The following is a 24616-nucleotide window of genomic DNA, read 5'->3' on the forward strand; positions in this document are numbered from 1 at the left end:
GCCTTGTTGTGTGCCGCTCCTTCTGGGGGTAAATCGTTCTTGCTGAAAGAGATTTGGTTGACGGCGAAGAATCTTTCTGTCATCCGCTCCAGTTGTTCAACCGAGGTTTCAACTGGCACGTACGCTTCATTCAGGGTCTTCAGTAAGATCTTTTGATACTCGGTCGACCTCATAAACAATGACAGCATGGACACTTGCTCGGGGCAGTTGCGCAGTTGATCTATCACTTCGTAATCCGGCATTTTCATTTGTTGGAAGAACACTTCCGCTTCTTCAACGCTTACAGGCTTCTTTGGTGGGAAGCGCCTTTGTGTGGCGTTGTTCAGCTCTTGGGTATTTGAATACCTTCCAATGAAAGTATTTTCTGGAAGTTCTCCCATGACCTCTTTACCTTTGTACATTACCAAAGTCTTTTGATAATTCCACGGCACTGTGGACGGGTTGGTCATCGGCTTTTGTGTCACGCGTCCGATAACCACTGGCTCATTCAGCCGAGGTGGTTGAATCATCCCCCGGACCACATAGGCCCCTTTTGGCACGTACATAGTTTTTGCCTTTTTGATCCCGAAGTTCTGCGTCTTCTCAGCTCGACCTCGTGGTATGTAAAGAACTCCATCCTTTACCGGTACCACTTTCTTCTCCACCTTCTTTTCAGTTTCGCTCTTTATAGCATTGGCCTCCTCCCCCTTTTCTGGTTTCTGGTCTGTCTCAGGCCTTTTCCCCGTGTCGACAATGGCGATTATAGCTTTCAGAGCAGGGTCGAATTCTTTGTCTTCGCAAATCATTCCGATCAGCGACCCATTATTGTGAGCAGGCAATGGATTCTTAGTCAAATTTGGGATCTCCTCGTCCCTTAGCACTATTTTCCCTTGCTCTATCAAATTCTCGACCACTCTTTTCAACGACCAGCAGTCATTTGTATCGTGTCCCTCGGCCCCTGAATGATAGGCGCATCTGACTCCAGCTTTGTAAGAAGGTGACGTCGGGTTTTGCCTTGTTTGAGGGATTGGTTGCAAGAAACCCAACTGGACTAGCTTCGGGAACAAAGTAGAGTATGGTTCACCGATGGGCGTGAAAGTCCGCCTTCTGGGTGGCTCCTGAGGGCGGAAGTTATTCTGCGGGGGTTGTGGGTTATAGTGGTTGCGGTAAGGAGGCTGATTTCTGGGAGGTGGAGCTGGGCCTCGGTTGGCTTGTTGTGGTGGATGGGCATAAGGCTGGGCATTCATGACCATATAGGGTTGATGAGCATATGCCAGATTTGAGTGGGGGTAGTAGTGTTGTGGGGTTCTTTCCGGAAAACGGGGCCTGGGATGACGATATTCCCTTGCTTCCGAGGCTGCCATGGTCGTTTCTTCCTTTTTCTTCCCTCTTGCCATTCCTCTGGACCCGCTTTGGACGGCTTGGGAGGTCGCCCTTATGGCTGCTTGACTCAGAATCCTACCTGTTTTCAGACCATTTTCCACCATCTCTCCAATCTTAATTGCTTTTGCAAATGGCTTTCCCATGGTTGACATCATATTTTGGAAATAGTCAGACTCTTGAGCCTGGAGAAAAGTAGTGACCATTTCTACCTCATCCATGGGAGGCTTCACCCTCGACGCCTGCTCACGCCACTTAATAGCATGTTCTCTGAAGTTTTCTGAAGGTTTCTTCTTCAAATTCGACCGAGAATTTCGGTCTGGTGCAATGTCGATGTTATACTGGAATTGTTTCACAAAATCTCTGGCGAGATCATCCCATATATTCCATCGGGACATTTCCTGGTCCATATACCATTCCGAGGCTATCCCTACTAGACTTTCCCCAAAATATGCCATTAGCAGTTCTTCTTTTCCGCCGGCTCCCCGCAATTGGTTGCAATATTTCTTAAGATGTGCAATGGGGTCACCGTGCCCATCGTATTTCTCAAACTTTGGGGTCTTGAAACCCACTGGCAGGTGCACGTGAGGGAACATGCATAGGTCGGCGTAAGAGACGCTCTTCTGTCCGCTCAAACCTTGCATATTCTTCAAACTTTGTTCAAGGCTTCTCATTCTTTTGGCCATCTCATTTTGTTCCGCAATTCTGGGGTTCTGATCCTGCCCGGGTGCAAGCTCGCACTGAGGCGGTGGAGGATTAGTGTTGGTAGCAAACCTAGTTGGTTCCATTGAGAACGAGGGTGCTTGGAATGTAAAAGAGGATGAGTCAAAGCTTGGCTTGTACGTAGCAGGCTGTGCCGTAATCGGGCAGGGCAGTGCAGTAAAGATGTTAATGCTTGCATCGGTGGCTGACATTCGGGGATGAGGCTCAGAAGGCGATCCAGCAGATAAGGCTGAAGTGGCTGGGTGCCCGAATGGGGTAGCGGGATAATTTATAGGGACATTAGAAGTCCCGCTTGACCTGGAGAATAACTCAGGGAATCCGGGGACGACACTTGGCGGTTCTTTTCCATTATTCCAGTCGTCCAGTATTTCCAACATACGGAGTCGTAGGATTCTATTTTCTTCCGCAGTTGTGGATTCAGGTGTGAGGACGGCTGAGATTGAGCTCTCCTCGGAAACAGGGATTGTTTGCAACGGAATTTCTAAAGACATTTCCACACTTCCTTTTGACCTGGTGAAGTAAGTGTGAGTACTGCTTCCGGTCTTAACAACAGGTAGTTGAACACTTCTCTTTGACCTCGTGAAGTATGAGTGCGAGGCCAGACTTTCACCAAACCAACCGTCTTTCCAAAAACCTGAGGAACTCAACGACACACGAGTGGTTAATTCGAAATAAATAACAGATAGGCAACCTCACATTGAGCATGATACACCTATACAGTTAAGTGAATTCTACATGTTTGCGACGAAAGCATGCGTCATTCCGGCATTCTTTTTAGGCTTCCCTTTTCTTATCATTTTTCTTCTCTTTTTGTTTTTCTTTTATGTTTTTATTTTGCGGTAAAAATGCGACCGGATCCGATGAGGATTGCTTACGTATCACGACGCCACGTGAATCAGATCATTACGTAGTTCAAAAACACAAATGAGCGTAAAAGAAACAACCTTTTATTGTTGAAACGGTCTATTACAAACTACATTTTGCAAAAGAAAGAGCAAACTTTGAAAATAAACCTAAACTCAAAAATAGACTACAAATCACCCTGATGGGAAAAACAGGCAGAAGATGCTAAGATACAGACTTGACTTATGAGTACACTATGGTTTTGAAAATTGGTGTCCGCGGGGCATCGTTCGGCCTCGCCGCAGTCCTAGGTGTGAGATCCCTCTCAAGTTGCTCCAGCTCATGCATGGTCTGCTTGACATAACTCATCACTGCCGAGAGGACGGTAATACTGGTCATGTTCTCACATCGTAGACATCGTCTGGTAATGGCATGGGCAATGGCCTTGATCCTATCTCTGGTTTGCTTCTTCTCCATGAGTAGGCGTTTTATCTGATCGCTACATATCTTGAATACCTGAGCATCCTGTATATGCTGATGCTTCAGTTGCCGTACTTCTAACTTCATTTGGGCCAACAAGTCGTACCAGTATCTGCTCTCAATTTGGAAATCCTTGGCCTGATTAGCTGCTTTGATCTCAAGTGTATCCATCTTTCTCTTCATTTTAGCAACAGTTTTCTCGTGGTCGCCTTCCAATTGATTCAAGTATCGGTGATGCTTATCTACTCTTGTATCCCACTGTGCCCTGAGATCTGCTATGACGTTTTTAGATTTCTCTAAATCCTCTTGCCATTCCCTGACTTTGCTTTTTAGCCTTTTTATCAACTGCTCATCTGATCGACGCCTTGGCTGTTTATCCGCATCCATCCTTATCTGTTTGATCTGGGCTCTGAGCATTTTGTTTTCCTGAATTAACCTGTTCCGCTCTCCCAGATCGGTAGCAACTTGCACGTTGTGCTCATATTTCAAGCTTTCCACTTGTTGCTTCAACCTGCTGATTTCGGCGCAATAGCCTCTTTCTTTTGCTAACCAATCCCACTGCTTTTGCGATGATTCAGCGAAATTCAGGATATGGGGTCTCTTAGCCGGCCTTTCATGCTCAAGTTCCCTTCTATACCATGCGAGGTAACCTGGTGCCATCTCACCTTTGGCTTGATCCCGCACGCAAGTATCTGATTTCAAATATTGACACTCACTCCAGATTTGGCGAATTTTCGCTTCTGGAAATTGTCCGTTAGGACTTATCTCAACTGCTTGAGCGCTAAGATCTTCCTCATGCGGTACTGTCTGGCATCTTCCGAGCTGTCTCAAAACTCGGCAGGGCGCGTAAGGTTGAATGCTCTTAAGTCCCATCAGTAAGAAATGAGTTCTAGCTGCTGGCATATATATGACCTCGTCAACAGGCAACCATCCCAGTGTCCACTGTATTTGGCTGGCAGTAAGAGCTTGAAAGAACGAGGTCCATGCCTTGACTCCTTTGGGCAAATTGATCTCTTTGGTTCTCGTGTAAAATTCTTCTATGCAAGTCTTTTCCGGGGAACCACGGCTCAAAATCTCGGAACGATGACAGAGGTGCTCGGTCATCCACATTTGTAGGAGCAAGTTACAACCTTCGAAGAAATTTCCCCCACCTTTACAAGTTGTAATAGCTCGAAAGATGTCATATACCACTATAGGCGGGAGAGTACTGTCACTTTGCGTGAGTAAGGTGCTGACGACCCCGGATATCTTCAAATCAATGTTTCCGTCTTTCCTTGGAAATACCAGAAGGCCTAGGAACATCATCATGAAGGCTACCCTTATGTGTTTGTCCCACTTCTGACGAATACCTTTGTTGCACAGTTTGTTGATTGGATTATTGAATCCCTCTTCATGACCGTACCTATCATATATGAAGCATGGAGTACAAAAACCGGCAGCCAGATCCGAGTTGTGGACCGTTCTAGGTATCTTCAGTGAATCTAGGAACCGATGTACCGTGACAGCTCTTGGGGCGACCAAGTATTTTTGCCTTAACGGAAGTTCAGCATTTCCGATGTACCCAGCCATTTCTTCCAAAGTCGGGGTGAGTTCAAAATCAGAGAAATGGAAAACATTGTGCGCCGAGTCCCAGTAGGTAACCAAAGCTCTTATAATATCTCCCCGAGGCTGGATTTCCAACAAACCCACGAGACCTTTCAGATATTTCTTGACCTCATCTTGTCCCTCAGCACCCAGATCATTCCACCATAGCCGTCATTTGACAGGGATTTTGGTCATTATTGAAAAATGTTCATTTTGCATTGTGCTCATCCTGCACATTTATTAAGGTGTTCTTTAACAAAAATAACTTGACTCAAAATATTTTACAAGGAAGATCATGTTTTCGAACATGGCCTTTCAGCACTTCGGGGATGAAGATTTTGAGGCCGTGTGGGTCAATTGGATGAAAATCCTAAAAATGACCCGAAGGTGGTTATTTATGCAAAGTCAGCCTTCCGGCGTCCCTTTCGGGAACATTCGGCTATTTATGACAAAACAACATCACCTGATTTATTCGTGACAGAATTTGACACGCATTTATTATTATTATTATTATTACTATTTGTTCCCTTTTTTTTAGGAAATGGTGGGGTTGAACCGGATGGGGGTTGCCTACGTATCTCACATCCGGTGAGAATCAAATCGGCGTAGTTCGGTACATCGTGAATAGAGGAAATCAATTAAACCCAGAAAGCAAGAATATGTTTTTTTTTCGTTATTTTCTTTTTAAAAGAGATAAAGACTAAAGAAATTTTTTTTAAGGAAATATTTGGACAATTAGTGTGAATTTATAAAAGAGGTACTACGAAAGAAGTAACATTTTTTTTTGAATTATGAATTTTCCATTTTTTTTGTACTTTTAAATAAATACCCTTTTTTGATTTTGAAAGTGAGAAAACTTTTATATGTTTTTTTTTAAAATCAAACTAGAAGACAAAAAATTTTTTTTAGAAAAATTCCGGCGAGGTTTTGACACTACTTGGACATTGGTTTTTTCCAAAATAAGTAATTATCTCCCTACGCTGCTATTTTTCCCCTTTTTAGAAACCGGTCAACATACGGAACTGAAGCAAATAAATGCGCAAAACAAATAGGATGCAGCAGGATGGTCTTTTCATTTCAGGTTGCCTGTCCTAGACAGACCCAACCCCTGTGTTGAGTCCCCTAAGTCAAATGCAACATGATGCAAATAAGCGTTCCTACTAGGGATCCGACATGAAGTTTCGTTATACTAGGTTTATAACCTGGGTATTTGTTCTAGACTGTGTACCCGAGCGGACAACTCGAGTCTAGGAGGGGGCTACGTACCGGGGACCCGCGAGATCGTCCGGTTTTGTAACTTGTCCGACCTCTTTCTTATTTCAGGTATTGACACTAATAGAATAGGGAGTCTCGACCAGCGAGCTTCTCCCCGGAGGTAAGAAGAGAAGGGTTTCGGCACAATTTATATACAGTTCAGATAATATCAAAGCGGTAAAAGACAACATTTAGCACGTTATGCAAAAACATGTAATAAAGATCAGATAATAAAGCCAAATATAACAATTATTCTAAGCTCGAATTCTTGAACCCTGAACCAGTTGTTCTGGGTTCATTTCCCCAGCAGAGTCGCCAGAGCTGTCAGACCTCCTTTTTGCGCGCCCGCCCCCGAAGGGTTAAATGCGCGAGGGAGTTTTTCCAATTTAAGTGACAATATTCGAAATGGGATTATTTATTTTTATTCAGAGTCGCCACTTGGGAAAGGTTTGGCTTTTGGTGTCCCAAGTCACCGGTTTATCTTAAATCCCAAATCGAGGAAATTTTCGACTTTTCCAAATGAAGTCTGCGAACCAGAAATTCTAAGTAAGGAATTCTGTTGACCCGAGGGAAGGTGTTAGGCACCCTCGAATCCCGTGGTTCTAGCACGGTCGCTTAAATTGTTATAATGGCTAAATATCTGATTTAAATACATGTTGTGACTTATGTGCTTTTATTAAGTTTAAACCGCTTTTATTATTATCATTTATTTTTATAGAATTGCAACGTCGTGAAAATGCATCTCGAACCACGTCACAATCAATGCACCCGTAGTTGTTAACACATTTCGACTCCGTTGAGATTTGAATTTGGGTCACATAAATGCGCACCCGAATTTAAGAATGTAATTTAATTAAGTCGCGCCTAAAAAGTCTAACGCGTTATTATCTTTGGGGAAGGCAGTGGAATTCACTAAACAGTCCATCCCAAATTCTAAGTATTTATTATGGTTAGTTATTGAGGGCCCCACAATTTGCATTTTATTTGGCGAGGCTCGTCTCCATTTTAGAAAGGATATCCTAAAGCGACTACATTTCTAATGCGTTTGTCTGTAAAAATAGAAGAAGAAAGATACATGCTAATTCAAGTATATGCTTTGGCCTAATCCGGGTCCTTATTAATTTCTGATTAATTATTTATAAAATGAAGAGACGTCATAACTTATGAAAAATGCTTTAATTGGACAAAGAAGTTACATACGAGATTGACGAAATACAACACTTAATCCGAACAACATCCTTAAGTCGGATTTAAATTAACTTGCTTAAACAGGATTAATAGAATTCCTTATTAAAGGATGTTACCGAGGATGTTCAAAACTCGTCCTATAAACTGCCTAAGGAAGTCGAAACTGGGTGATTCAAAACTGTATTATATTTGGCTAGATTTAACAGCCATTCGCCCTTACCTATTCAAAGCATGCTAAAAGAGTGAGTTTAATTTTAACAATCGTATTAAATAGTTGCACATTCCATGAATTGTATTTACATCCTGTATATTACTAAACGAGTCAAATGTCGCAGTTTCAGATCGGCATAAACTTTAATTAAGTACAAACTTGCTAATGTATTCTCTATTAGAATAACAGACTAAAACTTACACAACTTAACAACATTTATAAAAATTTGCAAGTGAAGCAACAGATGATTATAATTCCTTCAGATCTTTCGATTCAACTTTCATTGCGACATCAGTTACATCAGACAGATTCGAAATGTGTACCTGAGGATTCATACAATGAATAAAGCAGGGGAATCAGTTGAGCAACAGTGTAAACAAAACAGCAGCAGTAACAGATAAATAGCAGCAGGACAAATTCCAGTTCAAGATGCAATTATAGACGAGGGAAGAGGCAGCAAAATGACAGCAATAAGCAGGGAAGTAGAATCAGAATTCAGACAATCCAATTCCAAGAGAATCAGCCAATACGAACCAAACAACAAACTTAGCTGATACTTGAGAGAAAAACAGATCTGATTTGAACAGGTTGAACCAACAAAGAATCGAACAAACAACAGAAAGAAAACAGTTTCTGATTTTGTATGTTTTATCCCTCTCACTATCTCCTTTCTTTTCAAAATCCAATGTCAATTTTCAGTCTTGAAATCTATTTGAGCTATCAAAAAGAATTCTTTTTCAGTGTTCTCTGTTTTTCAGAACTCAGCTCTCAATGTTCAATCTGAGTTCCCTATGTGTGTCTGTGTGTACGTGTCTTCAATGTGTATCTCCCCCTCTTATAAGCCTAAAACTCAACCCTTTAACAGCCTGTTTATCAATCAGAAAAACCCCTCCCATGTGCTGTCTTCTTTTCAGTTTCCACTTGCTATTTAAATAAAAACACACCCCCATGATATTCCCTGGCAGACTTACCTTTTGAGTAAGGTTTATTATTTCTGAACTAAAGCAGAATATGGGCAGCAGAATGTAATCTGACAGCATATGCTGTCAAACTATTTTAACCCAAAAAGGGCCTTTATGCACATATTGTGCACAAGTGCACATGCCCTCCAATTCATATTGCAGCTAACAATCTAACCTTTTTATTTTCAGATTCAAATATAGCAACTATAAGTAGCCATACTTGATTCTTACTTTGATTCAAACAAAGTTGCAGCAGGCAACAGATTCAATTGTTAACATTCTAACTACTGAGATTAATTGACGACATTTGTCGACTCGACTATACTAATTATAACATATACAATCAAAGACCATGATCAGAAATCTAACAGTATCAAACATGCGATTCAAATTACACTGTCAAAACAAAATGCCCTTGGGAACTAAATAATCGAACAATTTCGAATTCAACTAACTATACAGTTTAACCACACACACATTATTAGTGAATGAAGAAGGACTTGACCAAATGCAAGGGCCCGGGCATGGTGGACAACAACAGTTGATGAAAATCCGAAACACAAACTAAACAAGACATTTTGGCCATACAAACGGACCTTTAACAAACACATGACATGAATAAAAACAAAGAGAAACAAGCTTACCTTAAAAATCCTTGGAAAAATCAGAAAAATCAACTTGTGTTTGAACAGACCCTTCTCAAGGTTGAACGGACTTTAATCGAAGTGTTTCTCAAATGAGAAACACTTCGACTAAGGTCCATTAGACCCTAATCTCTTGGCTTAAACGGACACGGAACAGGCTTGGGGTTTCTAGGGTTCGTAGATGGTAGATTTGGGACTTGGGCTTCCATGGTTAGATTCGTACCAAACCAAGCATGGTTTGGTCACGAGGGAGGTCCGGGGACTATCTGGTATGAAACTGGGGTGCATCGGTGTAAGTTGAGGTTCTGCTCGAATCTTTAAATGAAGATTCGAGCAGCTAGGAACTGATTCGAGGGAAAAGGATAACAGCTCTATGCTCAGGATAATGAGGTGGTCCTATGGTGTCAAAGAGGGGGTCACCGGCGTCCGTGCCGCCGGCTTTCATGGTGAAGGTGTACAGGGGCGGCTAGGGTTTGGGGGACTGTGGTAAGGACGATGGAAGGTAGGGGTATTTGGATAGGGGGTGGGGTACGAGTGGAAGCTTATATATGGAGTGGGTGAATGGATCCTGGCCGTTGGATGAGACACGATGAAGGGCCAGAATCCTTCAGCTAACGGGAAACGGTGTCGTTTCAAGTGTAAAGGGTTGGGGTCAGTCCAGGTGGAATGGGTCGGGTTCATCATGGGTTATGGGGAAGTGATTCTTGGCCGTTGATCAATCTGAGATCAACGGCCTAGATCAGACTCGATCACTACGACGTCGTTTGGACGCTCTGGATGTCAGCTGGTGTGGACCGGGTACACATGGGGTTTTGGGTTTGATTTTGGGCCTCGAATTAAAATGAAAATAGGCCCAAACTGATTTCAACCCAATTCTGCACTCTCTTTTTATTATATTTTTTATTTTAAAACAAAACCTAAGTAAATCAAATTAAAATTTATTAATTAAACATTTAATACAATTATTTGCACACATATATTAAAATATTTAAAGCAGGTAAAATCAAACAAAATAACAATCACGGACAAAGATGCATATTTATGATTTTTCTATTTAATAACCGAATTACGGTTCAAACGGCACATGACACACACATTTTTTGTATTTTTTTTTAATAATAATAAAAAATGGACAAAAATCATAGATAATTAACAAAATGCCACGTGAAAAATCAAAAAATTGTACAGCAAGACCGATCGCTATTATTTTTTGTTTCTTTTGGAGTGATTGTCGCATAAAACAAAAATCACGTGCTCACAATGAGCAGATGATAATCGTTTTTATTTCTCGCCCTTGCGCGTTTGTTGTTCCACTATTTTGGGTTTTGTCTCCGAGTCACGTTGCGACTCGAGCTTTAATTGACCCTCAAGTTTTTAGTGCGTGCATGGGCAGATGACGATGTTTTCTATTTCTCGCCCTTGGTCGTTTGTTGTTTCAACTATTTTTTTTCCAGTCTCCGAGTCGCGTTGCGACTCGAGCTTCAATCGACCCTCAAGTTTTTTTGATTTTCAAGCTGGCGATAGTGGCTCTTACGCTATTTGGTTGTTAAGACCTTTTAATATGCGGCTTGGAGTCATGTATAGTTAACTATTTTGGTTCTGGTCTCCGAATCAGGTTATGAATCGAGCTCATTTTAATCCTCAAGTTGTCAATTTTCAAACTGGCGACAATGGCTCTTACACTGTTTGGTCATAGAGACCTTTTAATGTGCGGCCCGAAGGCTTATTTGGCTGGGAACAATGGCTCTTACGCTTTTGCCCGTAGGCATTTTGTAGGCTTTGTATTCCTCTCGTTAAGGTCTTTTTAAAATAATTTTGCCTGACTCGTTGTCGGTTCGAGTAGAACCTCGATTTCAAGTCGTTAGCAGTGATGATCGAGCACCTTAGAAGGTTTTTAGCTCCTAGGCTAAGTAGGTCTAAGCCTTGTGATTTGGAGCTGACATGGTCGAAGCTCGTTTGCCTATTAAGGGAAGAATGTTTTAACCGATTCTTTCCAAAGTATATTCAAAGTAATGTCCTGCGATTTTGTTTAGAATGGTCGGGCATCCCCCAGTCGCGTTAATTTGGCTAGATCAGCCATTTTGACCATAGTCATATGTGTTTGGCCGGTGCCATTTTGATCTCGAGTAATAGTTTAGGCATCTACACTGAGGGTATGTCCTTTCGGGATTCCTACAAATGTGACTTAAAGGCTAAACTTTCGGATTTTGAGTTTTATGCCTGTAGTAAGGTCTTACAAAAATTATCATGCCTGTTGAGGTCTTACAATTTGTTATGCCTGTTGAGGTCTTATAGTTTGTGCTGCTTTGTAGAATAGATCTGGTTATACCGAGTCTGCCCGCTCGGGGTATTACGACCTCGGGTTTCCCAATGTAAGGCATTTGGCGACTATCTCCGAGTCATCGAGTTTTCTTAGGCTCGAAGGCCATCATTCTTGAGCTCAGAGTTACTTTGTTGGGGCTTTATGAGCCCGTAGTTCTAACCTGGGTTGTGCGGGTGCCAAATTGTTGATTCTAAGTATCCAAATACTTCGGGGTGAATTCGGTGGAGGGATCCCCACTGTGAGTATGCCGAACTTTCTTTTGTTAGAGTACGAGGTGCTTTTGGTGGCAGATACCCTTCGATTTATTTAAGTAAGAATTTATTGTTCTGTTGAATCGATCTATATTAGATCGATTTGGATTGCTCGACGATTTTCATGTTTCCTCACCTGAAGATTTTATGTCTTCAGGGCTTCGACCCGGAGGTCGTTTGAGCTTTTGAACTGCTGGCATCTGTTCCCGAGTTTTTGGGAAGTTTTTGGTGAAAGAATTTGACAAAAGGCATTCTTTGATTGCTCGATACAATAGTACATGTATTCGCCAATGGGGGCCTGACTATATGGTCATGGCTCGTTCAACCGTTTGGTCTGATACATTGTTTTCCCATAGGAACGTTATTTGGTGTTTCCAAAACTCCTTCGAGCGGGTAGCTTTCCGGTGGAATGCCCCTCGCTATTCAAAATTTGGCCGCAAGGGAAGTCTTGAACATTTTGTCGCGAACGTTGACTCGTTAAAAACTTTGCCGGTAAAAACCCTTCTTTTGGGACAAAAACTCGGTCGAAAGAAAAGAGTGCAATGGGTGCGTTTTTAGAGCCTTGCGGTCTTCCGACAGCGCTAGCGTTCCGGCAGCTCTGGTGGGGTGCCTGCATAGGGGTTAGTTCCAAATTCGAAAATAAAAAAGTGAGGTGGTCGTACCTTGAAGTGAGATATGCTAGCGATGCCTCGGGATTGGTTCGTTATAATTGCCTGGGGCGGATATGCGCCATAGATTTCTACTTTGTTTTGTTAAGCTCGAACGAGGGTGAGGCCCGATTAGCTTTTTTGTTTATTCGGGGGCAAAGGTATGAGCGTTGGTACCACGTCGTGTATTGCGAACATTTCCCTCACCGCTTGTTGTTCCCGGTAAATGGTTTTGATCCCATCCTTTGTTGGGAATTTTATCATCTGGTGGAGAGTGGATGGTACTGCTCTTATGCAGTGTATCCACGGCCGCCAAATAAGGCGTTATACCTCATATCTCCCTTTATGGCATGGAATTAGGCGTATTGGGTCGTGCCGGCCATGGTAACCGGAAGGACGATTTCTCCTTTTGTCGTTTCGCAAACCATGTTGAATTCATTGAGGACTCGAGTGGTAGGCACGATCTGGTCGAGCAGTCCGAGCTGTTCTATCACCCTTGACCTGATAATATTGGCCAAGCTACCTAGATCCACGAGTAGACGTTTTATCTGAAAAGAATTTACAAGGAAGGAAATTACAAGGGTATCGTTGTGGGGTTGAGGCAGGGCCTCGGTGTACTCTTCACTGAATTTGAGGGCATCTTCGGGGATATATCCCCAAGTCCATTTTTATCTGGTGATGGATATTTTTGTTCTTCTTATTACGGGTTCCTGCGGGGCATCGGCGCCCCCATGATCATTTGGATGACATGTTACAGCTCGTTTGCCTCGTTTTTCTTGGTTGCCTCCCTTTCTCGGAACTGGTTTTTGGCCCGATCGCTAAGGAATTCCCCGAGGTGTCCTTTGTTAAGTAGTAGAGCCACCTCCTCACGTAGTTGATGGAAATCCTCGGTTTTGTGGCCTTGCGTGTTGTGGAACTCGCATACTAAGTTGTAATTTCTCTATGAAGTATCCGACTATATCTGTTTGGGCCACTTAGCATCTCTGATCTTACTGATAGCGAACATGATGTCCGACACATCGACAATGAAGTTGTATTCCGATAGGTAGGGTGCATTCGTTGGCACTATTTTTCGATCGAACCTGGTTCTATTGATGAACCCTCGAGGGTCCTATCCTCGGTCCACCCTCCGATCGTTGCGAGGTAGGTTGCGCATTGGGGTATTCCTCCTATCTTCGAGGTACGTCTGGTACCTTTTTTTGTTTGGTTTTGATTCCTTTGTCGGGAGTCTATTTGGGTATACTAAGCCTGAAGGGGCTCCCAACTGGTCATACTCAGCTCTGATATTTGATTGATACCGGTTGTGGACGTCCGACCAGGTCACGACCGGATACTCGATCAGGTTTTGCTGCAGCTATTTTGAAGCCACCGAGTTTCGTTCGTTCAGGCCTTGGGTGAAGGCCTGCACTACCCAGTCATCATAGACTGGCGGTAGCTCCATCCGTTCCACCTAAAAGCAGGACACAAAATCCCACAGCATCTCGTTCTCTCTCTGCTTGATTTTGAAAACGTCAGACTTCCTTGTTGGTACCTTCATGGCTCCGGCATGTGCCTTTACGAAGGAGTCTACTAACAAGGCGAATGAATATATGGAGTTGGGAGCTAAGTTGTGGTACCACATCATGGCCCCCTTCGAAAGTGTTTCTCTGAATTTTTTCAGCAATACAGACTCGATCTCATCATTTCGATCTCATCATTCTTTATATCATTGCCTTTCACTGCGCAGGTGTAGGTAGTAACGTGTTTGTTAGGGTCGGTAGTGCCATTGTACTCAGGGAGTTCCGGCATTCTGAACTTCTTTGGAACAGGTTTCGGGGCCGCTTCCTCAGGGAATGACCTCGGTATAAACTTCTTCGAATCCAAGCCCTTGAGGATCGGGGGCGCAACCAAGATCTGATCGACCCTAGAGTTGTATGTCTCGGCCTTTTTATCATTGGCTGCATTCATTTTCTCACCCGTTTCAATCCTTTTGCTGAGGTCCTTGAGCATCTCTACTATGGTAGGGTCGGCTATGGACCCGTTATTGCTTGATCTTTCGAGCACTTGCTCAGCGAGGGGAGCTGTTTCCGACACTGTAGTGCTGGTAGTCTTCGGATGGCTTTGCAACTGATCAATGGCCAACTGTTGTGCCTGTAACATTTCAATAATAACATGAAGACAAACTTCCTATTCTTCCCGGGCTAGGGTTTTTTCGGCTTCCTGTCGGTCGTTGTGTCGTATGCTTCTGTCGGTGTGGGAAGTTTCATCGACTTGTTGTGCGTCTTGTGAATCCGTGTCCGCTAGAATCAGTTCGGGCCCGTTATCGAGATTCTGTGGCGGGGCTCCAGCGACTGGGACAACCACGCTATTTTCCCCGTGGTTTTCGAGGTTGTGGTTCTCAATTATGTTTACCGAGCCAGATATCTTGACTTGAAATCAAGAGATCTTGGACACGAAAAGGTGTAACATAACCTATGTTTTGTGCAATGAAACCGGCAAGAAAATAATCACTATTATTTTTATTTCCACGGTGGGCGCCAAACTGTTTACCGTGAAAATGGTAACAACAATTAAATTTGTAAATGAGATTCTAAAAATACGTGATCTATTTTTATGCTAGTTGTTAGAGCAGATGATGCTAGGAATATGAAGTTTAATGATGAAATGCAAGCTAAAACGAAGTAGTAATCAAACTGAGAGGTCTGTTGCCCGGGTATAGGACTTGTCGATGGGGGACCTCGGGGTCGATAACCGGGTCGAGCTCGAGCTATCGGGATAGTCGAGAATGAGATAACAGTTAGGTTATGATCAAACAAAGCTCTATATCGCCAAAGCCAAGCGATAAATAAAGAACAGGTAAGAAGGCGATAAATGCTAAAGTGGCCTCGAGCCAATAAGAACAAGCGAGTTAGAGAGAAGAGAGAGAGATATTACTGATCTTGTGGAGAAAACATTGGAGAAACATCCTCCCTTTACAAGGTAGTATGAGTTCCCTTTATATAAGAGGGGAACCCAGCTATAGTACATGGGCATTAACTGTAAAGTATGCAGATGTGACAGCTAGACGCCATGCTTCACCGTAGGCTCTGGATAGGCCGGCCCTATCAAACTTATCCATGTGACTAGGGAACTTCCCCATCTGTTCTAGCCTCATCCTCCGTCTTCTTCGAGTCGGGCGCCGAGGGAGGGAACTCGGTGATGGCTTCACGTCCTCGGGGTCTCGAGGCATTCTTCTGAAGTGGCTTGATAGCGAGAAATCATTTCCTCTGATTTCGCCATCGGAGGGGGAAGGCACAGAACCGTCGACTGAACCGCTGATCGACTTGTTTTACTGCAAATAAGCCATTTCGAATTTAAGGGTAGTAAATAGGAAGAGCGCAACCACTCATTAAAGCGTTGCTATAGGATTTGATACGCACGAGTGGAATATGATGCGGAGCACGATGTATGCAGCAATTAATAACATGTCGTCAAGTATTTGCACGTACAGAAAAATAAATACATCATTTAAATAATTGAAAGACAGTTATAGGGAAAAAGAAAACAAAGAGACAAGTCAGTTTTAGGGATAAATAACCATAAATGCTTAAAAATGGACAGTAAAATTCAAATAAGGGAGAAGGGTACGGGATAAGGCATTCTTGGACTAATTTGTAAAAAGATAAGTTTGTTATGGTAAGAGCCTAAAGGTATCCCAAGCAGAGTCGTCATGCTGTCGTGCCCCTTTTTTCCTCCGCGATGAAAGTATGAGTTTCGACGTTCATGGGGGTAATAACTCATTTCCTTGTGGGATGTGGGTATTTTAAAGAGTCACCACCTAACGGATTATCGTGCATTAGGCACCTAGAACAATTAACTCTTAGACTAGTTTGCATTACCAAATATTAGGGTAAGGGCTCGAAATAACCTTGAGGGGAAGGTGTTAGGCACCCCTCTCGGTCCACAATGGTGGGTCCCGGCAGAACTTATACTTATGATTAGTCCATTAACAAATAAGAGTTGAATCAAATAATTTGCAAGTAAAGCACGTTGGATGTTGTATATCTCAAATAATAAGACAACGGTTTTGAACGAGTTGTATACATATAGACAAAGTTTTAAATAGAAGGGTCCTAGATTTTCTAGCCTACAGGATCACCCCACACAATGTCCGGTAATCACTCCTCAATAAAGGGCTACACGTGACATTAGCGTATAGTCATCATATCCCATATCTACCCTTCCCACCTCGTGGTCATAGCCTAAACCATACTAGTAAACTTGACGATGCCTATGCGTGCATTACCCGTCCTTCCTTGTGGCCCTAGAGGTATTTAGGACCTCTAAATCTGGGCAGTTATAGACGACCCCTAAGGTGCTTAAAAGGAGAAAATACTAATGCGACAGACAAGAACAAATAGGACCTTAGCACATATGGCAGAAAAGAAGCAATTAGAGGCTCAAGTTCACCTCCTCAAATAATGCATGTAAACAACACGACTCAAACACAAATAAGGGCAATATTGTTTAATAGTATTCTAAGACATGATGTCTAGGCGAATATTAGAACACATGGGATATACAGTTTTTATTTTATAAACTCAGAAGTAACAGCCCTATCCGTTTGCCTATTGATTTTAGGCATGTTAAAATCAGAACAACATTAAGTAACAGAAACAGCTTTAGAGCTACAAGTTTTGAAAACGCCCTATAGGCTTGCCTACACGCTGAATAGTGGTGTCCCAAGAGCATGATAACTACACTTGACATAGTAAAACAGTGGAAAATTTTTAAAACATACTCTTGTGTTCCTATAGGCATGCTTTCTAATAGTGAATTAGGACAATACTCGAAAGAATTCATTTAAGGGAAAACAAACCACTAGTTAGACAAACTGCGAAGTAAACTAATCATGAATTGAATTAACATGTTTAAACTAAACAGATTTTAGATCTATAGGCATAATTTCTGACGTTGTTCCCTATAGGCATGGTATCTAATTATTAAGAGTTTATGATAGAAACTTGTAGGCATGACAACAAATAAAAACACATGTAAATACCCATTATAATAGAAGTTGAACTGGATCATATCCTATAGGCATGATATCTACTTGTGAAGTTGATTTTAAGACCTATAAACATGATTTCTATTATTGGAACCACTTGAGATCTATAGGCATGATTTCTAACATGGTAAGGCATAACAAATAGAATATCCTATAGGCATGGTTTCTACCCATTTACCCCACAAATATGTAACTACCCGCCCTTTTTCACTAGTTACCCCAATATTTATTTACAAATTATTACAAACCAGATGAATGAATTACATAAATAGATAAAAAGAAAAGAAGAAGTTACACTATAGGGAGCCTGAAGTAGGCCCAAGTGATTTCCCAAGACCTCCAATAGCCTCAAATGCCAATTTCATAGACAATATCATTATGTACCTACGTCAAAGTTCCCTAAGGATCTCATGGATCCCGGGCAGTGCTGACACCTAGACTTTGTAACCAAATTGAGTAAGTGTAGTGTGGAAGGGACAACCTCAGTGTTCCAGAGTTCAGAGGGATCTCAATAGGATCCCAAAGTAGTACACACACTAGAGGGGGCAGAACCTAGTAACTTAGGAGTAAAGTGAGAGTGCTTGACACAGTTTGAAATGTTTCAGTAGGAAAACAATGTTAAAAAGAGACTTGCTTGAAATAGTTTTGTCATAAAACACATATGGAGTTATTAAATAAGACCATTTTAAAAAGGTAAGGTGACTAAAAATCAATCAAACCAAATACAGAACTAGAAGAAGTTCATCAACACTTCAATACATGGAGTCAAATAGGTGCACACATCCACTTAGGGGTAATGGGGATTTGGGGTAAGAATAGAGCACATAGTAAGCACAAATGCACATATGTAGAGAATTAGAGGAGCCTTAAAAGGGGTCAAGGCTTTTAAAGTACATCATGAACTTTAGAGTTAACACAGAATCAATAGGCTTAGGATAGCCAATTACTTCATATAGGAAGGTGCATGCCAGGGATTAGAGAAACATAGTCACATTAGGGCATACTAGAAGGGGATCCTAAGGGGGTATATAGCATGCAACAAAGAAGATAGTGAAGTAGACATGTTAATGGCAGGTTGAACAACAAAACCATAGATAGAAGCATATTAGAAACATGAAAAATTGAAGTAATAGGAGAAGCATATTGTTTTGGGACTTGAATTAAAATCAGAACATACCAGTAGAGAGATGGTACACACAAAGTGAGGAATAGGAAGGCACAATAGATAGCCTTGGCATGCAGCCGACTAACTCAGAATAATAGCCAGTAACCAAAGAGATAGCAGATAGTTTTTAAGTGTGAGAGAGCTTTTTGAACCAAAAAAAATGTTCGTGTCTGTGTTAATGAGAGAGTGTGTGTATATAGTAGTTCGAAACTAGGTAAAATAAGGCAAGAATCACAATAGTATAGTAATCATGGAAATTAGAACCAATTAGAGCAAAATTAGGACAATTACTCACTTAAGTTAGGGGAATCAGTTCAAACGGTAAGAACAAGTAACAAATAAGAATATAAATAAATGTATGACCAATAAGGAATGATTTTAAATTCAGTAAGTATAGGGTAAACAATTAGGGCTAAGTTAAGAAAATTGTAATTAAGGAAATAGTTAGTAAGAATAAAGTACCAATACAGACAGGGTAGGTGAATCAATCAATTTGAATAGAAAGGGTATGAATCGAAGGTTTAAAGGAAGGTCTTCCAATCAAACCATGAAACAGGGAATCCAAAATCAATAAAAGAGAAAGTCACGAGTAAGTGTTTAGCATATAAATAGAGTAAGATAAGAATAACAAGACATAGCAACCAAGAGGAGAGTCTTGAACAGTAAAGATAAACACAAGCACATAGAGCTGATGTAAGTGAGGCTAAGGAACTCAGCAGAAACATATTCGAGGCAAGATAATCACAGAAACTCAAACAAGAACCGTCCAGTTACAAAATTAAATGATGAAACCTGGAAAAATTAGGGCTTTCAACATAGACGAGTTAAAGGTGTAGTAAAATCATAGAATAAACCAAAATATGCAAGAAATAGAAGTTTAAACGCAAAAAATCAGTTAATAAGGTTTTAAAAGAAATTCTGAAACCCTAATTTTTAGAAAAATGTGAAAACACTTGAAATCAACAATACTTGTAAAGAGTTCCAAGGACAGTGTAAAACATTAAAGAAACAAACTCAAACTGTCCTAGATCTGTACAGATCTAGGAGATATAGGAAGAAGATAAGGTTTCAAAAGAAACCCATATAGAGATGAAAGAACCTGTATAGAATCCCAAGGATCGTAACAAGTACAACATGATTTTGCTCGAAATCACACTGGAGTAGCCAAGAATAGACAAGTGACGAACCCTAGATGCAAGTCGGCCTGGCCCTGGGCCTTTGAAGACCTTAGAAAAGGCGGGCTTGGCATGAGAGAAGCCATTGGAGGCTTAGGAGACGATGGGAGGACACCGGAGATGACCGGAGAGAAGAGGTTGGATGTTGAAGGGCTAGGGTTAGGTTGAGAGTGTACTCAGAGTAGAGAGAATTCTAGGGCGGCGGTATCTGGAAAATGATTAGGGTTGTGGGCAGTTTAGGATTAAAAAAGGCAAGAATCAATATGGGCTTTTGATCTTTCAGATCAACAGCCATGATTTAATTTGTTCTCGGTCGGGTAATTCGATTAGTAATTGGGATGTGTTGGGTTAAAATAGAGGCTAAAATCGAAATGCATTCTCGCTATATTTTTAATAGCCAATTTAATCCCATATAATTTATAATAAATAATAAATAATAAATAATTTCTAAAAAAGGTTTCGTCTACTAAAAAGATTTAAAATAGATATTTAACATTTTAAAAAATAAAGAAGATTAATTTTATGCATATAAATGTAGTTATGCATTAATAGGGCTAATATTGCAATTATATGCAAATTAGTTCTAGAAATATAAATGTAAATATAAAAAATGCCCTAATAATATTTTAACAATATTTTGGTATAAATCTAGAATTTAAATGATTAAATTATTACAACAATAATTTGAAGGATAATTATTGGGCATTTTATGAGTAAAAAGGGAGGAAATACATAAATTTAAAATCTTTAAAATTATAGAATAATTATAAAAACATTGTGCATGCATATATAAGCTATTTTAAAAGTATTTATGCGTATTAAAAATATATAGGAAAAAAATTGGGTATCAACACCGAGGCCCCGTATACCCAAGCTCGAGCCCCAGATTCTCAGTAGCTCGATTTTGCCTAAACGCATTATTTTCAAGTTCTTATCTAATTTTCTAGTCTCACAGATAGCATTTACTGCCTAACAACTAGCATAAAAATAGATCACATATTTTTAGAACCACAAAATTAAATCTAATTGTAATTACCATTTTCAAGGTAATCAGTTTGGCGCCCACCGTGGGGCTAAAACTAATAGCGATTGTTTTCTTGTTGGTTTACTACATAATGCAAGTTATTTTTCACACTTTTTCTTGTCCAAGGATCTTTTATTTCAGGTTAAAATGTCTAACTCAGTGAACGCACATGAAAACAACGGTCTTGAGGACCATTGAGAGAACGATATAGCTGTTCTAGGTACTGGTATACCACTACAAAACTCTGAGAGTACGCCATAGCTAATCCCTATGGGTTCTGTCTCACACAACATCAAACACGTTGATGCCAGCACCCACATTAACGGGAATACATGCCCAGAAAGTCAACAAGCAAATCGGGAAAATCCCACCCAGGAAGAAAAAAGACGGACAGGGAAAGCAGAGCGGGAAAACCTCAGCACGTCACTCATATGATCATCGGGGTGACCGACATTCCCCAAGGAACCGTGATCAAACGGGTGAAAGTGTCCGCTGCAATGAAAGGGTTAATTCGGAGTCGCATGACCGATGGCATCCTTCCGTTCAGCGAGGAATAATTTGAGACCTTGACACAACCACACAACGATGCGCTGGTAATTTCGTTTCTCTTGAATAACGTTCAAATTAAATATGTACTCGTGTATCCAGGTAGCTCGGCCAACGTGATCAGGTCAAAGGTGGTAGACCAACTCGAGCTACTCGATCAGATCATGCCTACCTCCCGAGTCCTCAATGTCTTAAACATGGCCAGAGAAGCTACGAAGGGGGAGAACACCATCCCGTTCAACGTGTCTAAGGCAGTTTAGGATGCCAAATTCCATGTCATCAATGGTGACATGAGGTACAACGCATTACTTGGGAGGCCGTGGATAAACAACATGAGGGCAGCACCGTTAACTCTACATCAAATGATGAAGTTTCCAATGAAGGACGGTATAAAAATAGTATATGGAGAACAGCATGCGGCAAAAGAAATGTTCGCGTTCCAATAGGAAATGTCATATTCTATACACTCTACCTCGAAAGAGCCGGGAGACAAACATACCCCCAAGGATGAAGAAGAAGATTTCCTAGCTCCCCGAACCTTCATTGCCCCCGAAGAGTAGGACATAACAAAGTCGACTATTGAAGAACTAGAGCAAGCTGTTCTAATCAAACATCTCCCCGATTGAAAGGTATACCTGGGAACAGGGTAACCCCCGAACTCAGGAGAAAACTCATTCAATTTCTTATTAATAAAATTGATTGTTTCTCTTGGTCCCACTTAGATATGACAGGGATCCCACTGGAAATAACCACCAATCGACTAAGTGTCGACCCCAAATTCAAACTGGTGAAGCAAAAAAGAAGACCCCAGTCCGAAGTAAAACACGCATTCATCAAGGACGAGGTAACAAAACTCCTCAAAAATACGGTCTATTAGGGAGGTAAAGTATCCCGAATGGATGGCCAATGTGGTGGTAGTTCCCAAAAAGGGAAATAAGTTAAGAATGTGCATAGATTATAAAGATTTAAATAAGGTGTGCCCCTAGGATTCATTCTCGTTGCCTAACATCGACTGTTTGATCTATGCCACAGCCGGTTATGAGACCCTAACTTTTCTCGATACCTACTCTTGATATAATCAAATTCAGATGAACCGTGGGGTGAGGGAAAAGAATTCATTCATCACAAAGTAAGGTACATATTGTTACAATGTAATGCTCTTCGGGCTGAAAATGCACGAGCCACGTACCAGTGCCTAGTTAATAAAATGTACGAACATCAAATAGGAAAATCTATGGAGGTTTATATTGATGACATGCTAGTTAAGTCCCTACGCACAAAGGACAATTTGACTCATTTATAGGAGACATTCGACATCCTCAGAAGCTACAACATGAAACTCAATCCCGAGAAATATGCCATTGGAGTGGGATCGGGAAAATTCTTAGGCTTCATGGTGTCAAACAGGGGAATCGAGATCAACCCTGACAAAATCAAGGCCATCGAAAAAATCACGATTGTAAACAATGTGAAGGTCATGCAATGACTGACATGGCGCATTGCAATCTAGGGCCGATTCATATCGAGGTCATCAGATATGGGTCATTATTTCTTCTCCTTACTTAAAAAGAAAAACAACTTCGAATGGACTCCTTAATGCCAACGCGCCTTGGAGGAGTTGAAGCGATATCTGACTAGCCCCTTTACTCCACACACCAAAGAAGGATGAAACGTTGTATTTATATCTGGTTGTATTTGAGATAGCGGTAAGTGTTGTGCTAGTTCAAGAAGTGCAAGGTACGCAATTCCCTATTTATTATGTAAGTCGGACCCTGGAAGATGCCGAAACCATGTTGTATACGGTAAAAATTGGAGGGTCTAATTTTTTGTCATTACTACACTTTGTAGGCACCAAAGGCTCGAGACACTGGTCGAGGTTCAAATCCGAGGGTTTATCGACGTCTGACCTCGGGGCAGTGCAGATCAGTAGTTGTGATAGAAAAGTGGGAAGTTCCCAAGGCAAGTGGTTAAAGCTGACCAAGTCTACTTGGCTAATCCAAGCTCGTACTGTGGCATTGAATGGATGTACCAGCCATATATCTTTGTAATAAATATATTTATACTATGTTGGGATTCCCCCTGATATATAAAGGGGACCCTTGTCATTTTGTAAGGATATCACTCACAACATTCAATACAAGAACAAGAACATTCTTTTCTTTCTAACTTAATATGTTCTCTTGATTTTACTACTTATATTTATTGCTTACATTGATTGTGTTATATTCATTGTTCTGCATTTATTGCTCATTATTAGTCATACAGATCCTTCAACAAAGCTCTCAAACTGTTAGTCCTTCATCAGTTGTCCATAGTTCAGTATCGAGCTCGACCTCGAGGCCCCATTTACAGAAGCTCAAGGCCCCGATTCTCAGCCGCTCGGTTTGCCTAAGCATACTATTTTCAAGTTCTTATCTTATTTTTCTAGTCTCATACTTAGCATCTACTGCTTAACAACTAGCATAAAAATATATCACGTATTTTTAGAACCACAAAATTAAATCTAATTATAATTACCATTTTCAAGGTAAACACAGGTATCCGAACCTAGAAAAATTAGCTCTTGCATTAATAAGCGCATCACAAAAATTGAAACCTTACTTTCAATGCCATTTTATTTGTGTTTTAACAGCATATCCTCTTCGAAACATATTGCATAAACCGGAACTATCAAGCCGATTGACCAAATGGGCCATCGAACTCAGGGGGTATGATATCTAGTTTTAACCCCGAACGGCTATCAAGTCCCAAATTCTAGCGGACTTCGTGGCCGACTTCTCGCCCTCCCTCGTGCCCGGGGTAGAAAAAGAACTTTTACTAAAAACAGGCATATCTTCCGGAGTGTAGACCCTATTCACTGATGACACCTCGAAAGTGAGAGGATCCGGGCTCGGTATAGTTTTGAATCCACTTACGGGCGGCATAATCAGGCAATCTATAAAAACTGCATGATTGACTAACCACGAAGCCTAATATGAGGCTATAATTGCAGGTCTGTAATTGGCCAGAGGCGTAGGAGCTGAAGTCGTTGAAGCAAGATGCGATTCCCTCCTGGTAGTAAATAAGGTAAATGGGAGCTTCGAGGTCTGAGAAGATAGGATGCAAAGATAGTTGGACAAAATTCAAGTCACATTGCACCATTTCAAAGAATGGACTCTGGTCCACATACCTCGAGAGCAGAATAGCGAGTTGATGCCCTCGCAAACCTGGG

The sequence above is a fragment of the Nicotiana sylvestris genome, chromosome 10 (assembly GCF_000393655.2).
Source record: "Nicotiana sylvestris chromosome 10, ASM39365v2, whole genome shotgun sequence".
NCBI lineage: Eukaryota > Viridiplantae > Streptophyta > Magnoliopsida > Solanales > Solanaceae > Nicotiana > Nicotiana sylvestris.